Genomic DNA, 26,095 nt, shown 5'->3' with positions numbered 1-26,095 from the left:
CTGATGCATCCTGAATAGATTGCTCTCCATTCAGACTGCATGGGGATAAAACTGATCAGTTCTTTTCCGGTATAGAGCCCCTAGGACGGTACCCTTATCCCTGCAAAATGTGTTTATTCTTTCCCATAAGACTGGCATTGGAGTTCTATACAGGTCTATGATAGACAGAAAATTGTAACACTGTTTCTGTTTAGGCTGTGCTTCTCCACTTCCCCCTCCCACTAGAAGGTTCAAGTTAAAGAGAACCTTTCACTGGTCCTAACATTACAATATTATTACCTGACAGTGTAGGGCTTTTTTTAGGAGATGTCAGGGTGCTTTTTCTTTTTCACATTGGCTTCTCCGGTCCCCCACTGTGCCCCCCCGTTCACTTTTGCCACCCTGTATGCTAATTAGCAGCACTGGTACAGGGAGGAGGAGACTGCCGATTTTTTCAATGGGCCTCTCCTTCTCCCTTGCTGTGACGCTCTCCTCTGAGATTAGGCAGCTCTGCTAATTAGCATACAGGGTGGCAAAAGTGAACGGGGGGGGGGGGGGCGCACAGCAGGGGAATGGAGCAGCCAATGTGAAAAAGAAAAAGTGCCCTGACATCTCCTAATAAAGCCCTACACTGTCAGGTAATAATATTGTAATGTTAGGACCAGTGAAAGGTTCTCTTTAAGGCCTCTTTCACACTTGCGTTGTCCGGATCCGGCGTGTACTCCACTTGCCGGAATTACACCCCGGATCCGGAAAAACGCAAGTGTACTGAAAGCATTTGAAGACGGATCCGTCTTCAAAATGCTTTCAGTGTTACTATGGCAGCCAGGACGCTATTAAAGTCCTGGTTGCCATAGTAGGAGCAGGGAGCGGGGGAGCGGTATACTTACAGTCCGTGCAGCTCCCGGGGCGCTCCAGAATGACGTCAGAGCGCCCCATGCACATGGATGACGTGTCCATGCGATCACGTGATCCATGCGCTTGGGGCGCCCTGACGTCACTCTGGAGCGCCCCGGGAGCCGCACGGACGGTAAGTATGCTGCTCCCCGCTACACTTTACCATGGCTGCCAGGACTTTAGCGTCCTGGCAGCCATGGTAACCATTCAGAAAAAGCTAAACGTCGGATCCGGCAATGCGCCGAAACGACGTTTAGCTTAAGGCCGGATCCGGATCAATGTCTTTCAATGGGCATTAATTCCGGATCCGGCCTTGCGGCAAGTCTTCAGGATTTTTGGCCGGAGCAAAAAGCGCAGCATGCTGCGGTATTTTCTCCGGCCAAAAAACGTTCCGTTCCGGAACTGAAGACATCCTGATGCATCCTGAACGGATTTCTCTCCATTCAGAATGCATGGGGATAATCCTGATCAGGATTCTTCCGGCATAGAGCCCTGACGACGGAACTCTATGCCGGAAGAAAAGAACGCAGGTGTGAAAGAGCCATAAGGCGGCTATGTCACCAGATCACCCGTATTAGACCAGGCACATAAACTGGTAGGGGTGTTTAAAATAATACCTTCCTCTTCACTGTCGGCATCACGGTTGTTAATAAAATTGTACTTTTATTCCTTTGCTGGCAGGAAATTTCCAGCACCAGGAGGTGGGCTTTTTCAGTACAAGCACCGCTATGCAACGCCTACCGACATCTAAACACACCCCCTCCCCTTGATTGACAGTGCTAGAGTACGACTTCAGCTTGGTCTAGTGCTGTCATTCAGGGTGTGGCAGTGTGTTTAAATGTAAGTAGGTGTTGCATATCGGTGTACAATCTTATCAATAACCGTGGCACCAACAGTGAGAAGAAAGGTATGGTCTGTATGTCCGTTCTGTGGCATCCGCAAAAAGATAGAACATGTCTCATTCTTGTCCGCATTATGGACAAGGATAGGACTGTTCTATTATGGCCCAGACGTTCCATTTTGCAAAATGCGTAACTCGCGCAGCCGGAGTCCGTGTTTTGCAGATCCGCTATTTGTGGACCGCAAGACAGGCATGAGCCCTTAAAGGGCTTCTGTCAGCCCACTAAACCGGTTTTTTTTTTTTTGTTTAATAATAATCCCTACACTGCGATCTCTGCATACATAAGTAAAATAATAATTTTCGTTCAGTAGAATTTGATAAAACGCTATTTTTATAATATGTAAATTACCTTGCTACCAGCAAGTAGGACGGCTACTTGCTGGTAGCAGCCGCATCCTCCGATCCTAATGACGCCCCCTCTGCATTGTGATTGACAGGGCCAGGGAACGGAATCGTTCTCTGCTGGCCCTGCCTGTTTTCATTTAATATCTGGCGCCTGCGCCGCGGCCGTACCTATCTTCAATCTGCGCAGGCGCACTGAGAGGCGGCCACTCACTCGGCCGCTCGCTCCTCAATGCGCCTGCACCGGGTGTAGATGTGACGTCATCGGCGCAGGCGCATTGAGGATGGAGCGGCCGAGTGAGTGGCCGCCTCTCAGTGCGCCTGCGCAGATTGAAGATAGGTACGGCCGCGGCGCAGGCGCCAGATATTGAATGAAAACAGGCAGGACCAGCAGAGAACGATTCCGTTCCCTGGCCCTGTCAATCACAATGCGGAGGGGGCGGCTGCTACCAGCAAGTAGCCGCCCTACTTGCTGGTAGCAAGGTAATTTACATATTATAAAAATAGCGTTTTATCAAATTCTACTGAACAAAAATTATTATTTTACTTATGTATGCAGAGATCGCAGTGTAGGGATTATTATTAAACAAAAAAAAAAAAAACGGTTTAGTGGGCTGACAGAAGCCCTTTAATGCAATGTTATTGAGTTAAAGGGGTTTTATGAGATATTTTAACTGATGCCATCAGAATCTGATCTGTGGGGGTCCGACAACCGGGATCCCCCTTGAATAACTGTTTGAGAAGGCACCAGTGCTGGCAGTAGCGCTGCGGCTTTCTTGCAGGTCTGCCTAGGCCATATGACATACCGTTAATTGGTCACATGGCCTATGCGCTGCTCAGCCCCATTTGGAGAGAACTGGGCCTTTTACTGTTGTATGTACTACTACTCCCAATTTCACTTAAGTACAGAAAGACTTATTGACTCCACCACACATCAGTCAGTCCTCTGCCTCTAGTCTCCTGCCAGGCTCAATAACTGTGGGTACATGCTGGCTGTCATTATGGGTACACCATGGCTATTAATAACTGTGGGTGCACTCTGGCAGTCATTACGGGCACACCATAATAACTGTGGGTGCATGCTGGCTGTCATTATGGGCACACCATCACTATTAATAACTGTGTGCACTCTGGCAGTCATTATGGGCACAGCATGGATATTAATAACTGTGGGTGCACTCTGGCAGTCATTATAGGCACAGCATGGCAATTAATAACTGTGGGTGCACTCTGGCAGTCATTATGGGCACAGCATGGCTATTAATAACTGTGGGCGCACTCTGGCAGTCATTATGGGCACAGCATGGATATTAATAACTGTGGGTGCACTCTGGCAGTCATTATAGGCACAGCATTGCAATTAATAACTGTGGGTGCACTCTGGCAGTCATTATGGGAACAGCATGGGTATTAATAACTGTGGGTACACGCTGGCTGTCATTATGGGTACACCATGGCTATTAATAACTGTGGGTGCACTCTGGCAGTCATTATGGGCACACCATGGGTATTAATAACTGTGGGTACACGCTGGCTGTCATTATGGGTACACCATGGCTATTAATAACTGTGGGTGCACTCTGGCAGTCATTACGGGCACACCATAATAACTGTGGGTAGATGCTGGCTGTCATTATGGGCACACCATGACTATTAATAACTGGGTGCACTCTGGCAGTCATTATGGGCCCACCATGACTATTAATAACTGGGTGCACTCTGGCAGTCATTATTGGCACAGCATGGCTATTAATAACTGTGGGCGCACTCTGGCAGTCATTATGGGCACAGCATGGCTATTAATAACTGTGGGCGCACTCTGGCAGTCATTATGGGCACAGCATGGATATTAATAACTGTGGGTACACTCTGGCAGTCATTATGGGCACAGCATGGGTATTAATAACTGGATATACTCTGGCTGTCATTATGGGGACACTATGGCTATTAATAACTGTGGGTGCACTCTGGCAGTCATTACGGGCACACCATAATAACTGTGGGTATACTCTGGCTGTCATTATGGGCACACCATGGCTATTAATAACTGGATACACGCTGGGTGTCATTATGGGCACACTATGGCTATTAATAACTGTAGGTACACGCTGGCTGTCATTATGGGTGCACCGTAATAATTTGAGGGTGCACTCTGGCTGTCATTATGGGCACACCATGGCTATTAATAACTGTGGGTGCACTCTGGCAGTCATTATGGGCACACCATGGCTATTAATAACTGTGGGTAATATTACTGAGTGGAAAAACCTATTAGTAAAGATTGATAGGTTTGAAGAGTATGCAATTAGTACCACTCTTAGGAGCTGATGGGCAGGGTTGTTGTTGTTTGATCGGAGGGTGGGAGTGGGGGGGTTGGGTAAGGAGAGAGAGAGAGATAAAAAACAAAAAAATTATATAAACCCCTTAGGGGGTTTGTTGATGGAGTTCACCAGGACAAACATCATGGGGTGGGGGGCTGATTAAAGGGGGGGGGGGGGAATAAAATAAAATAGTGGAAGAACAGTGAGAGCTCTTAGTAAAATTGTTTGTGCTTATGTTGCCATACAATATACCACAACGAATAGAGACGTTTTGGAGACTGTGTTTAATTTTATATTGTTTTGTACTATGAAAAGAATAAAAAATACATTTATATAAAATAAAAAATAATAATAACTGTGGGTACTGTGGCTGTCATTATGGGGACACTATGGCTATTAATAACTGTGGTGCATTCTGGTTGTCATTATGGGCGCACCATGGCTATAAATAACTGTGGGTACACTCTGGCTGTCATTATGGGTGCACCATAACTGTGGGTACACGCTGGCTGTCATTATGGGCACACCATGGCTATTAATAACTGTGGGTACACTCTGGCAGTCATTATGGGCACACCATAACTGTGGGTGCATTCTGGCTGTCATTTTGGGCACGCCATGGCTATTAATAACTGTGGGTACACTCTGACAATCATTATGGGTGCACCATAACTGTGGTTACACGCTGGCTGTCATTATGGGCACACCATAATAACTGTGGGTGCACTCTGGCTGTCATTATGGGCACACCATGGCTATAAATAACTGTGGGTGCATTCTGGCCGTCATTATGGGCACATCATAATAACTGTGGGTGCACTCTGGCCGACATTATGGGCACATCATAATAACTGTGGGTACACTCTGACAATCATTATGGGCGCACCATAACTGTGGTTACACGCTGGCTGTCATTATGGGCACACTATAATAACTGTGGGTACATTCTGGCTGTCATTATGGGCGCATCATAATAACTGTGGGTGTATTCTGGCTGTCATTATGGGCACACCATGGCCATAAATAACTGTGGGTACATTCTGGCTGTCATTATGGGCACATCATAATAACTGTGGGTGCATTCTGGCTGTCATTATGGGCACACCATGGCTATAAATAACTGTGGGTACATTCTGGCTGTCATTATGGGCGCACCATAACTGTGGTCAGGGCCGCTGATAGGCCAGTACAGCTGGCCCAGTTGTACCGGGCCCGGCTGGCAGGGGGGCCCGGGCTGCCGACTCCCGAGCCATTTTAATTTTTTTGCTGTCAGTGGGCTGGCTCCAGTAACAGCAGGCAGTGTGGGGGCGGCGCTCACTCACTGACGTCACACGCCTGCTCCTCCCACTAGGCGGCGCAGGCGCGTGACGTCAGTGAGTGAGCGCTGCCGCCCGCACTTGTTACTGGAGGCTGGAGGGAGGAGGCAGGAGCTGAATGTAAGGTAGTATTTTAGTAAAGAGATGAGCGCTGTGCCTGTGCTAAAATTAAAGTTACTGTCTGCAGCCTGCACGGCTGCACCGATTTATTAATGTATACTACTGTGAGTGGCGGGGGGGGATCTATATGGATGACGTCATGACGGCACTGTTATAGGGAGGGCGGGGGATCCGTGGATGGCACTGTTATGGGGGGGGGGGGGGTCTGTCATGTGGATGACACTTATGGGGGGGGCCGGGGGGTCTGTGGATGACACTTATGGGGGGATCTGTGGATGGCACCATTATGGAGGGGGATCTGTGGATGACACTGTTATGGGGGGATCTGTGGATGACTGTTATGGGGGGGATCTGTGGATGGCACTGTTATGGAGGGTATCTGTGAATGGCACTGTTATGGAGGGGTATCTGTGGATGACACATAGCATAAGATGCTATATACGGTATGTGTCATCCACAGATCCCCCTCTATAACAGTGCCATCCACAGATCCCCCCATAACAGTGCCATCCACGGATCCCCCCATAACAGTGCCATCCACAGATCCCCTCCATAACAGTGCCATCCACAGATCCTCTCCATAACAGTGCCATCCACAGATCCCCTCCATAACAGTGCCATCCACAGATCCCCTCCATAACAGTGCCATCCACAGATCCCCTCCATAACAGTGCCATCCACAGATCCCCTCCATAACAGTGCCATCCACAGATCCCCTCCATAACAGTGCCATCCACAGATCCCCTCCATAAAAGTGCCATTCACAGATCCCCTCCATAACAGTGCCATTCACAGATCCCCTCCATAACAGCGCCATTCACAGACGACCCCCCAGCGCCATAAATATCACTTGTAGACAAATCTGCATGTTGTTTCAAGGCGGCGTCTGGGGAGGGGCCAAGGGCGGGGCCAGGGGTGTGGCTGAAGGAGGGATCAGGGGGTGGAGCTGAAGGGGGCCCCGTCATGTATGCTGTACGGGGCCCCATGATTTCTATCAGCGGCCCTGACTGTGGTTACACGCTGGCTGTCATTATGGGCACACCATAATAACTGTGGGTGCACTCTGGCTGTCATTATGGGCACACCATGGCTATAAATAACTGTGGGTACATTCTGGCTGTCATTATGGGCACATCATAATAACTGTGGGTGCATTCTGGCCGTCATTATGGGGACACTACGGCTGTTACTGACAGTAAGCGCACCCATTTGTTATGGACGTCACCAAAGTGTATAGTAATCACGTGAGTGCGTTCCACATTTCCCCTCTCTATCACGTGATACTTCAGAACGAGGCTTGGTTCTTTTTCCCACAGTCTCCGCCTTCCCCTGTGACGCTAGAGGCGAGGTTTATCGTAAGCCAATCGGCTGGAGGTAGTCGTGGTATCTGGGTGTGGCCGAGGAAGCCTGCAGAAGCTCCCGCCTGACAGGGAACCGAGAGGGGAGCGGCGGAGCCGGGAAGCCGGAGGCAGCAGGAGGTATACGGCTTATATGTGTGCAGGACGTGGGGGAGGGGCGCAGGGGGGACTGCTGCCTTGTATGATGTCTATTCTGTTCCGATAAATATTATTATGTGCATAGTTATCTGCTGCTCCTTGTATAATATCTATATCGCCTGCTGTCTGTCTTTCTCCATGTCCTTCATTGTCCTGGTGTATATATTCACTATGTTCTAAATCTCACAGGCTGTCATGGCATGCTGGGAGTTGTAGTTTCACAACAACTGGAGCTCCACAGTTAGATATGTAATATATGTCCATCCAGCACCCTGACCCATGAGAAGGGGGCACATACCTGCATAGAGTCGGGGGTGAAAAGGGCAGGCAGTGCCCTGGCCATTGATCTATGGGATGAATAGGATGCTGAAGGTTAAATATTTTCAGGCTGTAGAGTGGTGGTGGTGTTGAGCTGTATGTGCAGTCTGTACACTGCCTGTGCTACGCTTCATTAGCAGCCTTACCGCAGGATTGTGTCAGTGTAATGACTGCAGCCGAGACCCATTCACTGCCTGTTTATAGGATTTTGTCCCCCACCCTCAGTTTAGGATTTGACAGGCTGGTGACCTTTTGCTGTCAGTGCAGGTATGGATGCAGCAGAGCCGGGTTCCTCTTTTCACACCGCTCGTAATATGATGATTTTGCATGATAAGCAATCATTGTAGCCCTGTAACAAATTCAGCACTGCTACATCTGTGATGCGAGGACACGTTATGCTGGATCCTATCTCCTAGTCCTGTTGATATAGTTGAATTGTACTGACCCATTTTAAAAAGTAGAGCCCGGTGATCCATGGATATAATCTGGCCTGTAAACAGGTGTTGAGTCCAGACGCCGAGCGTTACAGCGGACGGGAGGTCACCCTTACAATCTGGGACCCCCAATCCACTGTGTAAGCCATGTGAGGTCATCCGGGTACCTTGCACGACTTGGATCCTGATACTGAATTGCAGCCTTCATTTGTAGATTGTCTTAGAGCTGTATTCACAATTCTGCAGGTGTCAGAGCTGAAATCTCCCAGCTTGTGTTTGCACAGAACTTGCACTAGTGATTAGAATTGTTAGAAGTGTCATCTTCACTACAGACTCTAAAGATAAAGGGGGTCCTTTTTCAAACTGGTGTAAGGTAGAACTGGCTTAGTTGCCCATAGCAATTAGATTACACCTTTCATTTTTGACAGCTCCTTTGTAAAATGAAAGGCGGAATCTGATTGGTTGCAATTGGCAACTAGGCCAGTTTGATAAATCTCCCCAGTCTAATTTAAGACTTTCCCCGTTAAAGGAGCTCAGCTAAGCTGTTAGGGATGTGCCTGTCCATAAGCTTGTTGATAGTTTCCACTAGCAGAATAGAGAGTGCTGCTCTGGAGTATAATACAGGATGTAACTCAGGAACAGTACAGGATAAGTAATGTATGTACACAGTGGCTCCACTAGCAGAATAGTGAGTGCTGCTCTGGAGTATAATACAGGATGTAACTCAGGTTCAGTACAGGATAAGTAATGTATGTACACAGTGGCTCCACTAGCAGAATAGTGAGTGCTGCTCTGGAGTATAATACAGGATGTAACTCAGGATCAGTACAGGATAAGTAATGTATGTACACAGTGACTCCACCAGCAAAATAGCGAGTACAGCTCTGAAGTATAATACAGGATGTAACTCAGGATCAGTACAGGATAAGTAATGTATGTACACAGTAATTCCACCAGAATAGTGAGTGCAGCTCTGGAGTATAATACAGGATGTAACTCTGGATCAGGGCAGGATAAATAATGTACACAGTGAGGCAGATTTATCAAAACTTGTGTAAAGGAAATGGCTTAGTCACCAATAGCAACCAATCAGATTCCGCCTTTTATTTTTCAGAGCTCCTTTACACCAGTTTGATAAATCTCCCAGTGATTTCACCAGCAGAATATTGAGAACAGCTCTGGAGTATAATACATAATGTAACTAAGAACCAGTGCAATATAAGTATTGTATGTACACAGTGACTTGTGTGATTTCAGAATAATGATTTCAGCTCTGGAGTATAATATAGACTACTCTGAAATTTTGATCAAATTTTCACTCCAAATCTGTAGGGGACACTGGAGGACGTAGTACTCAAAATCACAACATTTTTGCACAAATGATCCCAAATAGTAGCGAAGCTCCAACCTGTGACTTTTTGAAGCCAGAATTCTGGCCTGCAGGGATTGATAAATTCCCCCTGTGTCGACGGCCGCTGCTTTACTTGATATTAAACTGTTCATTCATTGGGGCCAGTGTCCTCTGCAGACTTTCCTATAAACTCGCCATAGGGCGGGGAGGAAGAGGACCAACAGATGTCACTGCCATGTTGGTGGGGCAGCTCTTCAATAATCTTTTAAGCCTCCACTTTCTTTAGAAATGCTCCTCAACATGGACGTTTGGGTGGGATACTTCTGAAGAAGAAGGGTTTGGCACTGTCCATTTAACCCTTTCCTCATTTGATTGTGTAAGGAACCTTTCAGAGAATCTTCCACATCGAGAAGGGCTGAGCAATTCCAGTGAAACTTGGCTCAGGCTCTAGTGACGATGTAGCAACCATCATCTCCACTCCCAGTAACGCTGTAAATTGTGATTCATGTTGGTTAGCAACTGGTTGTAGGAAGCAGCTGGAGCCATGTTTTCTATTACATGTGATGTCATCATCTTGGTAAAGCCTTCCCTGCATTCTCCAGGAGAACACCCTCCTCAGCTGCTCTTACGATCACACATGGTGGCAATGCTCTTCTGTGTTCATGTGCTCACTGTTTTATAGGGGTTTCCCTGGGTTTATAGGCCACAATCCTTTTAAAGGAGTATCCTGTAGATACAGACATGCACATTTGTAAATGGAGATGAGATGTGCTGAGATGAATGAACCCTTAAAGGGTTTGTCCAGGATGGATTTATTTATTTTGTATCTCCCCCTCCAGCCAGCGGGACAGGTGGAGAGAAACATACTTCCCTTCTCTCTGCCCCTCATTTCTGGCTTTTGGCTCCCAAACGGTGTATACTTCTGGTCCTCATCTGTTAAACTCCTCATGGACGGGGACACGGGACTGCAAGGTCATGAGCTGCTTGGTCAAGTTTTAGCTGTTGCCTGTCATTGGCTGCACCAGTGCACGTGACCCCAGATGCTGACCAATGGGGGCCAGAAGTGCACTGCAGACAGCCTGGGAACCAAGTGGCAGGGTGCAGGTAGGCATGTTCCTCTGTACATGTCCTGCCGGATGGAGGGACAAAAATCCTGGACAAGCCTACGACTTATGGCCATGAGTGGGATCCTCTAGCATCGGCTAAAAAGAATGACACAGCCAGCATCATAATCCACTGATCTCGGCATGCGTTACAGGTCTTCAGCCTTTTGGTGGCTAGCCACGGTTTTTAGGGTATGCAGGGGGTTGTGGCTTCACTGCTGGACAGACCTTTGCCATATCATAAGAAAAGCATCTGTGGTTATCGCATCTCTTTTAGATTTCTTTCAATAGTATGGAAGTCCATGTGTCTAGTGCCATCTGCCCGATGTCAATGTCTTCAAGTTTCCAAGATGCTTCATTGTATTTTCTGTTATGTCTTCTCCTTATGAGCCGGCAGAATTTCGTTCTGAGTGCGATTCCTCCTGAAAATGAAACTTTTTAAGATCCTCATGTCTCCAGACCTGAAGTGTCCTTGACTCCTGTCCTGCAGTACATCCCACCCTCACAGCTGGGATCACACCAACATATGGCACTTTCTAGGCTGGGGTAGTCTATGGCTATCCTGTTTTTTTATTTTGAGCCTCAACTCGTCTACCAAACTCTCTCCACTGGGTACTTACAGCCTAATTTTCCCTGTTTCAGGCACACCCATGCCATTTTCAAGGGTTATCCAACAATGACAACCCCTTTCAACTTATTTCTGTATGCCGTAGGTCATATGGGCATCTTGGTGAGGGTTCTCCGCTCCACAACCCATTTTTAGTTGCTCTGATGGATGTGACCTATCTATGCATTATATGGCTGGCCAAACTATTTAGAGATGCTACCCTTGGTTGGATTTGAATCCAGGACCTCCTCAGTGCTGCAGAGGAGCAGCTAACCCCTGATCTGCTGTGCTTAGACTTCTGACCTCATATGGAATATATGCTTATAAAACAGAAAGAAGTGGAGATCTGGGATGGGAACAGACATGTATAGCACCTTATCTATGTGCTTCTTTCTCCTAGTTGGGTTGGGATGGGGAAATCTCTGGAGGGTGAGGGCACTAAGCTGAAATATTGCGCTGTTGGTAATGTTCACTGCCTTGTCTCACATCATGTGGGCCTGCTGGGAAAGCAGTTGGTATGCCAGCTATAGAGACTGCTGCTTGTGATCTCAGACCATCGGTGGTGTAAGCCAGAGATCAGCCCTCTCCCGGCCGCTCTGCCCTCAGGTTTTTTTTTCTAAGAGGTTGTTATTTGGTTTACTGTTGAAAATGCAATTAACTCCGGGGCATGTAATGCATGTGACGAGTCGTGTGATTTTTACTGTCGTCTTGTGTTCACGTAACTAATCCCCCAAAGAGCAGATCACAGAGAAGGTTCATGATGCGGCAAAGAGCGATGATGCCCAACGCGGTGTCGTGCCTGTACACATTCCACTACGTGTTTCTTCCCCAGCATTGATGTAAAATCATGGGGGCTGTAATTGACTTAACTATCCTTTTAAAGGGAAACTCCGTAGTCTCGCCTGTAATCATGATGTTAGATGTCACTGCTGCATCCTGTAGGCTTCAAAGTAAGGCCTCATGCGCACGACTGTGTCCGCAAACGGCAGATCCATAAAATCATTGGGTCCACAAAAAATGCAGACCGCACGCGGAGTGCATCCGTATTTTGCGGGTCCGTGGTTTGCGGACCGCAAAATGGTTACAGCTGTGTGCATGAGGTCTAAGGCTAGGTTCACCTCTGCATTCGGTAGGTTGACAGAGGAGCATCCTACCAGAATTACCGTATCCAGCATAGCCAGATACAGCCGGATCCCCAATCGCAATAATGGGATCCATTGGATATCCAGCAAGAATGCCCGCTTACTTCCGGCAACCCGCCGGATCCCATTATAGTGAATGGGGACCTGGCAGTGTTCAGCTGTGCCAATATGGTAATTCCGGTAGTCTGCTCCTCTGCTGGAATTGACTGAATACAGATGTTAGCCTAGCCTTATGTACTGTTGGTGATAATGTCCTGGGTGACGAGCACAAGTTGTCCCTGAATCTCCCCTACTGTGGATGATGGAAGCCCTTACCAGCCAGTAATCTCTGCCTTTTACTGCAGTGGGTTGGCGTGCTGCTTCATAGAGCGCGGTCTGCAGCCTCTCCTGTGCCTCGGACCCATCGGTGACTTCAGGATCCTGCTCACTGTGTGCACTAAGCTGTGTAATTATAGCTTCTGTGGCATGTCATTTGGCCACATCTTCTTGCCACAGCTGTTCATGGCAAACAGTTGCAAAGCTGGAAAAAGCCAGTCATAGGTGGCATGGGGGGAATAGAAGCACACCGTTATGGAGAGGGCTGAGGTGGGAATGATTTCATGTTCTGCACGGGAGGATAGAAAAAAATAATTTTGTTTGTCCAAGAGGCACCTATCTTTGTTCCTTCTTTCACTTATTTTAACCCCTTTCTGTAAATATGACGCCCGTTCAGGAACTGAGTAGGTGCCATAGCCAGCAGTTGCCTGCTGATATCCACCGGCAGAGTCTCTGATCCTGGACTTGTCCAGTTTTATGATATTGATCATCATCAGATTAGTGGGGGTCCTCCTCCCGGCACCCCTGGCGATCACCTGTTTTAAGGGGCCACTATGGAAAGTTTTGTCTGGAAGTCTTCTGACCAGCTAAGGGCTCATGCACACGGCTGTTGCCCGGCCATGCCAGTGTTGTACCGCGCAAACAGCGGGTCCGCAATATACGGGTACGATGGATGCGGACCCGTTCACTTGAATGGGTCCGGAAGGTGCTGTGCGGAACAGAGGCACAGAACCCCATGGAAGCACTACTTTTTTGCGGACGGTTGGATGCGGATCACGGACCCCATCCGTCCGCAGACGGTTGGCACACGGTTGGGGCACGTGCATTGCGGACCACAATTTGTGTTCCACCGCACAGGCCCGGCTGGCATATGTTGGTGTGCATGTGCCCTAAGGTGTAGACTAGAGGTATGTACTGCGTCAATGTAATTCTTTGAACCCCTCCAGAGTGTCGGTGAGACCTCAGGCTGCTTGTATAGCGCACACATCTGGTACCGCGTGCCTGTTTTTCTTCCATTCTGATGTATAAAGTACTTGATGGTGTCAGGCATCAGTAGCGGTCTCATTGTGTGCATAAAGAGCTCATCTCATAATGGAGAACAATGACTGGCTGTGGCTGCCATTGTGTTCCCTGCTTGTGCTATGTAAGCTGAATGTACTTGTGTGCGCTCGTGATATTTGAAGCAATTATCTGTATTGTATTCTACAAGAAGGACCATTACACGGCAAAGGGAAAAAAAATCAACGTTCAGAAGCGTATGCCGCTGTGATGCTATTTTCCTCTGGTATCGTCCAGTCTTCACTGATAACGTGACTACTAGCGAGAGCCGACCCCGTGCTGTGCCAGTACCTGCATAGGGATAGAAAGGTATTTGGGAAGTGCCGCCAGGACTGCATTACAGTTCACAAGAGGGTCTCCTCCACTACCCGCCTCAGGATGACTCGCAGCAACTACCGCTATCTCTGGTGATTTGCTTTAAAATCTGGAGCAGTATGATCTATGTGTTGTAAAGCACTGTTAGGTATACATTGTGTGGCGGCATTATTAGGGCACTTTATGGTGTTTTTATTATGTAGGCAGCGCCTACTAGGCACTATATAGCTGTGCTATGTGACCGTTTTGTTGGCATAGTTATTATGCATTGTATAGTAGTGTTATTTGTATATTGTGTGGCAGCATTGTTAGGGCACATGATGATGTTATTCGCTAGGTGCTATGTTACCACTGTGTAGGCATAGTTATGCACTATATGGTAGTGTTATTTATGCACTTGGCAGTAGTTTATTTTAAAGATCATTGTGGTTGTGCATCTTTTATTTGTAGTGTTCTTTTTTTTTTTTTCTTCTTCTTAGGCCTCATGCACACGACCGTTGTGTGCATCCGTGGCCGTTCCGTTTTCTGTGATTTTCTGTGGACCCATTGACTTTCAATGGGTCCGTTGAAAGCTCGGAAAGTGAACCGTTGTTCATCCGCGGCCGTGATCCGTGTTTCCTGTCCGTCCAAAAAATAGGACCTGTCCTATTTTTTTGATGGACAACGGTTCACGGACTCATTCAAGTCAATGGGTCCGTGAAAAAACACGGATGCACACAAGATTGGCATCCGCTTCCGCGATCCGTGACCGTAGGCTACTTTCACACAGACGGATCGCAGATGCGTCTGCATAAAAGCTTTTTCAGAGCTGAGTTTTCACTTCGTGAAAACTCAGATCCAACAGTATATTCTAACACAGAGGCGTTCCCATAGTGATGGGGAGGCTTCTAGTTAGAATATACTTTGAACTGTGTACATGACTGCCCCCTGCTGCCTGGCAGCACCCGATCTCTTACAGGGGGCTGTGATCCGCACAATTAACCCCTCAGGTGCCGGCCCTGAGGGGTTTATTGTGCGTATCATAGCCCCCTGTAAGAGATCAGGTGCTGCCAGGCAGGAGGGGGCAGACCCCCCTCCCCTGTATTTAACTCCTTGGTGGCCAGTGCGGCCCCCCTCCCTCCCCTGTATTTAACTCATTGGTGGCCAGTGCGGCCCCCCTCCCTCCCTCCCCTGTATTATATTCATTGGTGGCCAGTGCGGCCTACCCTCTCCCCCCCCCCCCACCTAATTAAAATCGCCCCCCCATCATTGCTGGCCAGTGCGGCCTCCCCTCTCCCCCCTCCCCCTAATTAAAATCACCTTCCCCCATCATTGGTGGCAGCGGAGAGTTCCGAACGGAGTCCCAGTTTAATCGCTGGGGCTCCGATCGGTAACCATGGCAACTAGGATGCTACTGCAGTCCTGGTTGCCATGGTTACTTAGCAATTTTTAGAAGCATTGTACTTACCTGCGATGTCTGTGACCGGCCGGGCGCTCCTCCTACTGGTAAGTGACAGGTCTGTGCTATAAGCAATGCGCCGCACAGACCTTTCACTTACCAGTAAGAGGAGCGCCCGGCCGGTCACAGACAGCGAAGGTAAGTATAATGCTTCTAAAATTGCTAAGTAACCATGGCAACCAGGACTGCAGTAGCGTCCTGGTTGCCATGGTTACCGATCGGAGCCCCAGCGATTAAACTGGGACTCCGATCGGAACTCTCTGCTGCCACCAATGATGGAGGAAGGTGATTTTAATTAGGCGGGGGGGGGAGAGGGGAGGCCGCACTGGCCACCAATGATGGGTGGGGTGATTTTAATTAGGGGGGGGAAGAGGGGAGGCCGCACTGGCCACCAATGATGGGTGGGGTGATTTTAATTAACCACCTCAGCCCCCAGTGCTTAAACACCCTGAAAGACCAGGCCACTTTTTACACTTCTGACCTACACTACTTTCACCGTTTATTGCTCGGTCATGCAACTTACCACCCAAATGAATTTTACCTCCTTTTCTTCTCACTAATAGAGCTTTCATTTGGTGGTATTTCTTTGCTGCTGACATTTTTACTTTTTTTGTTATTAATCGAAATTTAACGATTTTTTTGCAAAAAAATGACATTTTTCACTTTCAGGTGTAAAATTTTGCAAAAAAAACGACATCCATATAGAAATTTTGCTCTAAATTTATAGTTCTACATGTCTTTGATAAAAAAAAAATGTTTGGGTAAAAAAAAAATGGTTTGGGTAAAAGTTATAGCGTTTACAAACTATGGTACAAAAATGTGAATTTCCGCTTTTTGAAGCAGCTCTGACTTTCTGAGCACCTGTCATGTTTCCTGAGGTTCTACAATGGCCAGACAGTACAAACACCCCACAAATGACCCCATTTCTGAAAGTAGACACCCTAAGGTATTCACTGATGGGCATAGTGAGTTCATAGAACTTTTTATTTTTTGTCACAAGTTAGCGGAAAATGATGATTTTTTTTTTTTTTTCTTACAAAGTCTCATATTCCACTAACTTGTGACAAAAAATAAAAAGTTCTATGAACTCACTATGCCCATCAGCGAATACCTTGGGGTCTCTTCTTTCCAAAATGGGGTCACTTGTGGGGTAGTTATACTGCCCTGGCATTCTAGGGGCCCAAATGTGTGGTAAGGAGTTTGAAATCAAATTCTGTAAAAATTAACCTGTGAAATCCGAAAGGTGCTCTTTGGAATATGGGCCCCTTTGCCCACCTAGGCTGCAAAAAAGTGTCACACATCTGGTATCTCCGTACTCAGGAGAAGGTGGGGAATGTGTTTTGGGGTGTCATTTTATATATACCCATGCTGGGTGAGAGAAATATCTTGGCAAAAGACAACTTTTCCCATTTTTTTATACAAAGTTGGCATTTGACCAAGATATTTATCTCACCCAGCATGGGTATATGTAAAAAGACACCCCAAAACACATTCCTCAACTTCTCCTGAGTACGGAGATACCAGATGTGTGACACTTTTTTGCAGCCTAGGTGGGCAAAGGGGCCCATATTCCAAAGAGCACCTTTCGGATTTCACAGGTCAATTTTTACAGAATTTGATTTCAAACTCCTTACCACACATTTGGGCCCCTAGAATGCCAGGGCAGTATAACTACCCCACAAGTGACCCCATTTTGGAAAGAAGAGACCCCAAGGTATTCGCTGATGGGCATAGTGAGTTCATGGAAGTTTTTATTTTTTGTCACAAGTTAGTGGAATATGAGACTTTGTATGAAAAAAAAAAAAAAAAAAAAAAAAATCATCATTTTCCACTAACTTGTGACAAAAAATAAAAAATTCTAGGAACTCGCCATGCCCCTCACGGAATACCTTGGGGTGTCTTCTTTCCAAAATGGGGTCACTTGTGGGGTAGTTATACTGCCCTGGCATTTTACAGGGGCCCTAATGTGTGGTAAGTAGGTAAATGACCTGTGAAATCCGAAAGGTGCTCTTTGGAATGTGGGCCCCTTTGCCCACCTAGGCTGCAAAAAAGTGTCACACATCTGGTATCTCCGTACTCAGGAGAAGGTGGGGAATGTGTTTTGGGGTGTCATTTTACATATACCCATGCTGGGTGAGAGAAATATCTTGGCAAAGACAACTTTTCCCATTTTTTTTTATACAAAGTTTGCATTTGACCAAGATATTTATCTCACCCAGCATGGGTATATGTAAAAAGACACCCCAAAACACATTCCTCAACTTCTCCTGAGTACGGAGATACCAGATGTGTGACACTTTTTTGCAGCCTAGGTGGGCAAAGGGGCCCAAATTCCTTTTTAGCAGGGCATTTTTAGACATTTGGATACCAGACTTCTTCTCACGCTTTGGGGCCCCTAAAATGCCAGGGCAGTATAAATACCCCACATGTGACCCCATTTTGGAAAGAAGACACCCCAAGGTATTCAATGAGGGGCATGGCGAGTTCATTGAAAAAAAAAAATTTTGGCACAAGTTAGCGGAAATTGATTTTTTTGATTTTGTTCTCACAAAGTCTCCCTTTCCGCTAACTTGGGACAAAAATTTCAATCTTTCATGGACTCAATATGCCCCTCAGCGAATACCTTGGGGTGTCTTCTTTCCAAAATGGTGTTATTTGTGGGGTGTTTGTACTGCCCTGGCATTTGAGGGTCTCCGCAATCATTACATGTATGCCCAGCATTAGGAGTTTCTGCTATTCTCCTTATATTGAGCATACGGGTAATGAGATTTTTTTTTTCCGTTCAGCCTCTGGGCTGAAAGAAAAAAATGAACGGCACAGATTTCTTCATTCGCATCGATCAATGTGGATGAAAAAATCTCGGCCAAAAAAAGAAAAAAGGAGGGGAAAGGCGTCTGCCAGGACATAGGAGCTCCGCCCAACATCCATACCCACTTCAGCTCGTATGCCCTGGCAAACCAGATTTCTCCATTCACATCAATCGATGTGGATGAATAAATCATTGCCGGGATTTTTTTTTTTATATATACAAAGTGTTTGCCAAAGTATATGAACACCGCCACCTCCTCAGCTCATATGCCTTGGCAAACATATCTTTTACTGCAGAGGAGAAATCTCGTCTTGCAGCGCCGCATACACCGACTTGCGTGTAATCTGACAGCAGCGCAATGCTTCTGTCCGAATGCACATCAGTGCTGCAGCTGGTCGATCGGATGGTCCACCTGGAAGGTAAAAAAAACAAAACAAAAAAGAAAAAACCAGGCCGCAAAGCAATAACTTTATTAACTTTAGAACAGAACATATTAACTTTTTTAAACTTTTTTAACTTTTTTACTTACCGGTAATTTTTTTTTTGTTTTGTTTTTTTTACCTTTATAGAACAAACCTCTCCTTCCCCATGGGACAATGTGCAAAGCGCAAATCGCCCAAAGATGTGGCGAAGTACGTTATGCACTTTATCCCAGGTGAAAGGAGAGGTTTGCAGCAGCTGTGAGAGAAAGGGCCCTAATAGCCCTGTGTGCCTGTCCTGGTGAGATGTGATCCCTATGCTAGGTGTACCTGTGTGTGGTACTTCCGGAAACACTCTCCTAAGCATAGGGCAGGGTGGTCCGGACAGTCAGGACAGAAATAGCGGGTGTCACGCCTTATTCCACTCCTGCTACAGACACGACATTTTTTTCGGGGTGGCGGTTGGGTTGAGGTACCAGCAACGACACTGGGGAAATGTCGCTCGTGTAGACGGCTAACTACACTGGTGGATGGGGCCACGGAACCTCCTGGGTAAAGGAGGTTCTCGATGATCTCTTCCTGGAATTTGAGGAAGGATCGTGTTCTCCCAGCCTTACTGTAGAGAACAAAACTATTATACAGCGCCAATTGAATTAAATATACAGACACCTTCTTATACCAGCGTCTGGTTCTGCGGGAAACTAAATAGGGAGCCAACATCTGGTCATTGAAGTCCACCCCTCCCATGAGCGCATTATAGTCGTGGACTGAGAGGGGCTTTTCAATGACACGGGTTGCCCTTTGAATTTGTATTGTCGTGTCTGCGTGAATGGAGGAGAGCATGTAAACGTCACGCTTGTCTCTCCATTTCACCGCGAGCAGTTCTTCGTTACACAAGGCAGCCCTCTCCCCCCTTGCAAGACGGGTGGTTACAAGCCGTTGGGGGAAGCCCACGCGACTAGTTCGCGCGGTGCCACAGGCGCAAATCCGTTCTAGAAACAAATGCCTAAAGAGGGCCACACTTGTGTAAAAATTGTCCACATAAAGATGGTACCCCTTGCCGAATAAGGGTGACACCAAGTCCCAGACTGTCTTCCCACTGCTCCCCAGGTAGTCAGGGCAACCGACCGGCTCCAGGGTCTGATCTTTTCCCTCATAGATCCGAAATTTGTGGGTATAGCCTGTGGCCCTTTCACAGAGCTTATACAATTTGACCCCATACCGGGCACGCTTGCTTGGGATGTACTGTTTGAAGCCAAGGCGCCCGGTAAAATGTATTAGGGACTCGTCTACGCAGATGTTTTGCTCAGGGGTATACAAATCTGCAAATTTCTGGTTGAAATGGTCTATGAGGGGCCGAATTTTGTGGAGCCGGTCAAAAGCTGGGTGGCCTCTGGGACGGGAGGTGGTGTTGTCGCTAAAGTGCAGGAAACGCAGGATGGCCTCAAATCGTGTCCTGGACATAGCAGCAGAGAACATGGGCATGTGATGAATTGGGTGCGTTGACCAATATGACCGCAATTCATGCTTTTTTGTCAGGCCCATGTTGAGGAGAAGGCCCAGAAAAATTTTAAGTTCGGAAACTTGGACTGGTTTCCACCGGAAAGGCTGGGCATAAAAGCTTCCCGGGTTTGCGGTTATAAATTGTGTGGCATATTGGTTGGTCTCTGCCACGACTAAGTCCAAGAGCTCCGCAGTCAAGAACAGCTCAAAAAATCCCAGGGCCGTACTGATCTGAGCCGTCTCAACCCGAACTCCAGACTGGGCGGTGAAAGGGGGAACTACTGGTGCGGCTGAAGTTGGTGACTGCCAATCAGGGTTTGCCAGCACCTCAGGGATTCTAGGGGCTCTACGGGCCTGTCTGTGCGGTGGCTGCGACGGGGTAACTAGTGCACGTGCCACCGTACCAGCTTCAACTGCCCTTCTGGTGCTCGCTACTTCACCATGTTGTACGGCAGTGCTGGTACTAGGTCCAGGAAGGGCTGCGCTGCTGGTGTATGCCTCACCACGTGATCCGGCAGCGACAGCCCCACTCTGCTGCTCTTGAAGCGGATCCTGCATAACCTGTGGTCTAGCGACACGGGGCCGGGTACGCCTGGTGCTGCCAGGGACCTCAACCTCCTCGTCCGAACTTTGGGTCAGAGAGCCACTGCTTTCTACAGGTTCATATTCTGACCCGCTAGATTCATCAGATGAGGGTTCCCACTCCTCATCCGACTGGGTCAGAATCCTGTAGGCCTCTTCAGAAGAATACCCCCTGTTTGACATTTGGACTACTAAATTTAGGGGTATTCCCTGAGACTACCCAAGAAAAAAAGCAAGCCTGTCTTACAAAGGGGAGGCTAGCGAAGTACCGGAGGCCGCTGCGGTTGATAAAAAATATCAAAACTGATTTTTTTATCGCCGCAGAGCGTGTAAAGTGAATGTGCAGTGATCAAAAAAAAAAATTTTTTTGTCACTGCGGTGGGGCGGGCGTGGGTGAACGCACGTGTGGGCGACCGATCAGGCCTGATCGGGCAAACACTGCGTTTTGGGTGGAGGGCGAACTAAAGTGACACTAATACTATTATAGATCTGACCGTGATCAGTTTTGATCACTTACAGATACTATAAAAGTACAAATGCTGATTAGCGATACGCTAAACAGCGAATAAAAGTGACTGCGGTGCGGTGGGGTGGGCGCTAACTGACGCTAACTACCTAACCAAGGGGCCTAAACTATCCCTAAAACCTAACAGCCAACACTAGTGAAAAAAAAAAGTGTCAGTTTACACTGATCACTTTTTGTCTTTCACTAAGTGATTGACAGGGGGCGATCAAGGGGTTAATTTGGATGATGGGGGTGATGGATGGTGATCAGGGGCTAAGGGCAGTGTTTGGTGTGTACTCACAGTGATGTCTGCTTCTCTGCTGGATCCAACCGACGAAAAGGACCAGCAGAGAAGCAGAGAAGCCATATAACAGATCATATTTACTAATATGATCTGTTATCTGGCTTGTGATTCGATTTTTTAAAAATCAGCAACCTGCCAGCGACGATCATTGGCTGGCAGGTTGCTGATGAAATACTCCTCTAACTTTTGCCGGCCCGCGATGCGCATGCGCGGGCCGGCTGTGACCGAAATCTCGCGTCTCGCGAGAGGACGCGCCGGCGCGTCCAGGAGGAATGAATCAACCACCTCCAGGACGCGTCTGTGCGTACAGCGGTCCGGAGGTGGTTAAGGGGGGGGGAGAGGGGAGGCCGCACTGGCCACCAATGATGGGGGAAGGTAATTTTAATTAGGTGGTGGGGGGAGAGGGTAGGCCGCACTGGCCACAAATGAGTTAAATACAGGGGAGGGGGGGGGTCTGCTCCCTCCTGCCTGGCAGCACCTGATCTCTTACAGGGGGCTATGATACGCACAATTAACCCCTCAGGTCCGGCACCTGAGGGGTTAATTGTGCGGATCACAGCCCCCTGTAAGAGATCAGGTGCTGCCAGGCAGCAGGGGGCAGTCATGTACACAGTTCGAAGTATATTCTAACTTGAAGCGTCCCCATCACTATGGGAACGCCTCTGTGTTAGAATATACTGTCGGATATGAGTTTTCACGCTCTAACTCAAATCCGATGGTATATTCTAACATAGAGGCGTTCCCATGGTGATGGGGATGCTTCAAGTTAAAAATTAAAATATACCATCGGATTGGAGAAAACTCCGAACCGATGGTATAATAGGGACTCCTGACTTTACATTGAAAGCCAATGGGGACGGATCCGTTTGCAATTGCACTATATTGTCAACGTCAAACGGATCCGTCCCTATTGACTTACAATGCAAGTCAGGACGGATCTGTTTGGCTCCGCACGGCCAGGCGGACACCAAAACGACTTTTTTTCATGTCCGTGGATCCTCCAAAAATCAAGGAAGACCCACGGACGAAAAAACAGTCACGGAACAACGGAAATCCATTTTGCGGACCGCAAAAAAAAAAACGGTCGTGTGCATGAGGCCTTATGATGTAGTTACCCTTCCTGAGTGTTACTGTAATCCTATATAGGTGCATATATTCCACCATGGAAGCGTTGCATGCTTATTTCATGAAGTAGCTGGAATGTCACAACTGTAGAGTTGAGTAATTGTGGAAATACTTTGCATTACTTATTGCTATATCATTATTATTATTATTATTATTATTACTGCCTGTATTGTACTCCTGAGCTGCATTCAGAATTCTACAGGCTTCAGAGCTGAAACCTTTTATAGGGGTCCAAGTATATGTGAGGTGCTCAGTGGCACGTGACTGCTGTGGCCAGTCTCTGTCCACAGTGGTGTACCTCTGAGAACAGTGGTCTTGTGCCATGTACTGACTCGTGACTACTGCGGTTTGTGAACAAGCAGTGGCAGAAGAACTGGACCTGTGCCGCAGAGAACAAAGCTGGAGAAAGAGTTCAGTATAGCATACTTTTTCTTTAACTTGGACCGTTTGGGGACTCGTCTGAGATTTTTATTTATCTCTGACAAGTTTTGTTCTGTATCTGCACCACGCTTGTACTGGTGATTTGTATGACGAGAAGTGTTGTACTTATACCAAGCATTGTATTGCACCAGATTTAGGTAACGCTAACTGCCCCTTTCCCCCACATTATTTAGACCATAGGTAAGCTGTTAGTTTGTGTCTATTAACAAGCTTGTCGACTGTTTAAAATCATGACCAGCAGAAGTATAGATCCTGCTCTGTAGTATTAGGCATCTTTCACACTTGCGTTGTTGGGATCCGGCGTGCACTTCCGTTGCCGGAGGTGCCCGCCGGATCCGGAAAAAAGCAAGTGTACTGAAAGCATTTGAAGACGGAGCCGTTTTCAAAATGCTTTCAGTGTTACTATGGCACCCAGGACGCTATTAAAGTCCTGGTTGCCATATTAGGAGCTGGGAGCGGTATACTTACAGTCCGTGCGGCTCCCGGGGCACTCCAGAATGACGTCAGAGCGCCCCATGCGCATGGATGACGTGATCCATGTGATCACGTCATCCATGCGCTTGGGGCGCCCTGACGTCACTCTGGAGCGCCCGGGGAGCCGCACGGACGGTAAGTATACTGCTCCCCCGCTCCCCACTACACTTTACCATGGCTGCCAGGACTTTAGCGTCCCGGCAGCCATGGTAACCACTCTGAAAAAGCTAAATGTCGGGTCCAGCAATGCGCCGAAACGACGTTTAGCTTAAGGCCGGATCCGGATCAATGCCTTTCAATGGGCATTAATTCCGGATCCGGCCTTGCGGCAAGTCTTCAGGATTTTTGGCCGGAGCAAAAAGCGCAGCATGCTGCAGTATTTTCTCCGGCCAAAAAACTTTCCGTTCCGGAACTGAAGACATCCTGATGCATCCTGAACGGATTTCTCTCCATTCAGAATGCATTAGGATAAAACTGATCAGGATTCTTCCGGCATAGAGCCCCGACGACGGAACTCTATGCCGGAAGAAAAGAACGCAACTGTGAAAGAGCCCTTAGACAGGATGTCCCTTAGGATCAGTGAAGAATAATGTAATTTATACACAGTGACTCCTCCAGCAGAATTGTGAATGTAGCTCCCAGCCAAAATGAACTATTGTTTTTGCAGTGAATGAGAACCTGCAGTGCCATCAGTTTATGCTGCGGCTTTTTCTGCAGTCTTTGGATGATGTTTCAGGAAATCTCATCCACTTAGATGCTATTGTACAATGCTGCATGCAAATCCAGTGTCTATGTGAACATACCCTTAGGGAATGTTCCTATGTGGAGTAAAGTTTTTTTTACCTGTGCCTGAAATCCACACTGAAAACTCCCAGTCCAACTCCCATCAATTGTAGTAGGAATACATGATATACCGTATTTTTCACTCTATAAGACGCACCGGCCCATAAGACACAAAATATATATTTTCCATTACACCTCAGGTCAGACTAACAATCAGACCCCCAAAGTTAGTCAGTCAGACCTCAGCTTACAGCCCCAATCAAACCCCCAATGTCAATCAGACCTCAGATCAGACCCCCATTGCCTCAGATCAACCCCCCAAACTTCAGCCATCAATCAGCCCCCATATATCAGCCATCAGCCCCATATATCAACCCCTATATGTCAGCCATCAGCCCCCAGTGCAAATAAAATAAAAAAACTCAATTACCTTTCCTGCTCCTGGACGCCACCGCTCCTCACCATCACGATCCTCTTCATCCTGCTGTCGGCTGTCTATCGCGGCACACAGTGTGAGGTCACAGAGTGCCCTCACGCTGTGCTCAGCCCTGCACAGGTGATAGCCGAGCCGAGGACCAGGAAGCGGTGAGTACAGAGCCTTCACTGCTTCCCGGTCCTCCGGTACTAATGAAGCGCTTCCGTAATGGAAGCGATTCATTAGTATTCGCCCCATAAGACGGCTTCCATTTCCATTTCATCCACCGAGACGGCTACAGATGAGATTGACCCCTTGACCTCTGTAGGGGCAGGAATACAAAGAGAGAGAGTTTACAAGCCCCCACCCACTCTCTCCCTTCAGTGTTTCCTGTCCCTACAGGGGCATTACACAGAGAGGCCTCCCAGAAGGGAGGTGAAGTTTTTATTTTTATAATTTTTATTCTTTTTTTTATTTTGCTTGCGGATGCGTGAAAATATAGAACATGCTGCGTTTTTCACGCAACGCAGAACTGATGCGTGAAAAACAACGCTCATGTACACAGACCCATTTAAATGAATGGGTCAGGATTCAGTGCGGGTGCTATGCGTTCACGTCACGCATTGCACCCGCGCGGAAAACTCGCTCGTGTGAAAGGGGCCTTAAAGGATCTAAAAAAATAAATAATGTACAGAAAGTTCAAGATGGAATCAATTTCGTCCATCGTCCCCTTAATCAAAAGGGGAGCCTACATTACATCTATCAATCTGAAAGACGCCTACTATCATATTCCCATCCATCTAAACTCACAAAAGTATCTCAGATTTGCACTAAAAGACCCCGAGGGCATATTGCATCATTTCCAATTCTCTGCCCTTCCATTTGGTATTTCCTCAGCGCCAAGAATCTTCACAAAGTTGGTAGTCGAGATGACAGGAAGAACTATTGATCTTCCCCTACTTGGACGATTTCCTTATAGTAGGAAGTTCAGAAGCAGTCAGAGAAACAGACAATTTTTTTCAAAGGGTATTGGACTCGGGTTGGTTAATAAACACAAAAAAGTCCTACTTAATCCCGTCATCCAACAGGAAGTTTCTTGGAGTAATGTTGGATTTAGTATCCCAAACATCATCTCTCCCGCAGGAAAAGATTAGAGCATCGGTTTAGAGATTGGAAGTTTTCTATCAGAATGGCTATGAGTATTCTAGGTCTTATGGCATCCTGCATAACAGCTGTAGCTTGGTGTTGGGCTCACACCAGAATTATGCAAACCTGGATCCT

The 26,095-nt window shown here is 47.4% G+C and overlaps 1 protein-coding gene across 2 annotated transcripts in view; it reads left to right on the top strand.

Moving 5' to 3' along the window:
- The first annotated feature begins 7,262 nt into the window (after positions 1-7,262).
- PACSIN2 (protein kinase C and casein kinase substrate in neurons 2) overlaps positions 7,263-26,095 on the top strand; it is a 148,007-nt gene continuing 129,174 nt past the window's right edge. For both annotated transcript variants that reach the window (XM_040439170.1, XM_040439168.1), the window contains exon 1: positions 7,263-7,354. The gene's annotated coding sequence lies outside the window, so the exon portion shown is untranslated. The remainder of the gene's footprint in view (positions 7,355-26,095) is intronic.

This window comes from Bufo bufo, chromosome 1 (genome assembly GCF_905171765.1).
Source record: "Bufo bufo chromosome 1, aBufBuf1.1, whole genome shotgun sequence".
NCBI lineage: Eukaryota > Metazoa > Chordata > Amphibia > Anura > Bufonidae > Bufo > Bufo bufo.
Note: the sequence above shows the minus strand (reverse complement) of the source record. Positions and strands in the feature narration are given on the sequence as shown.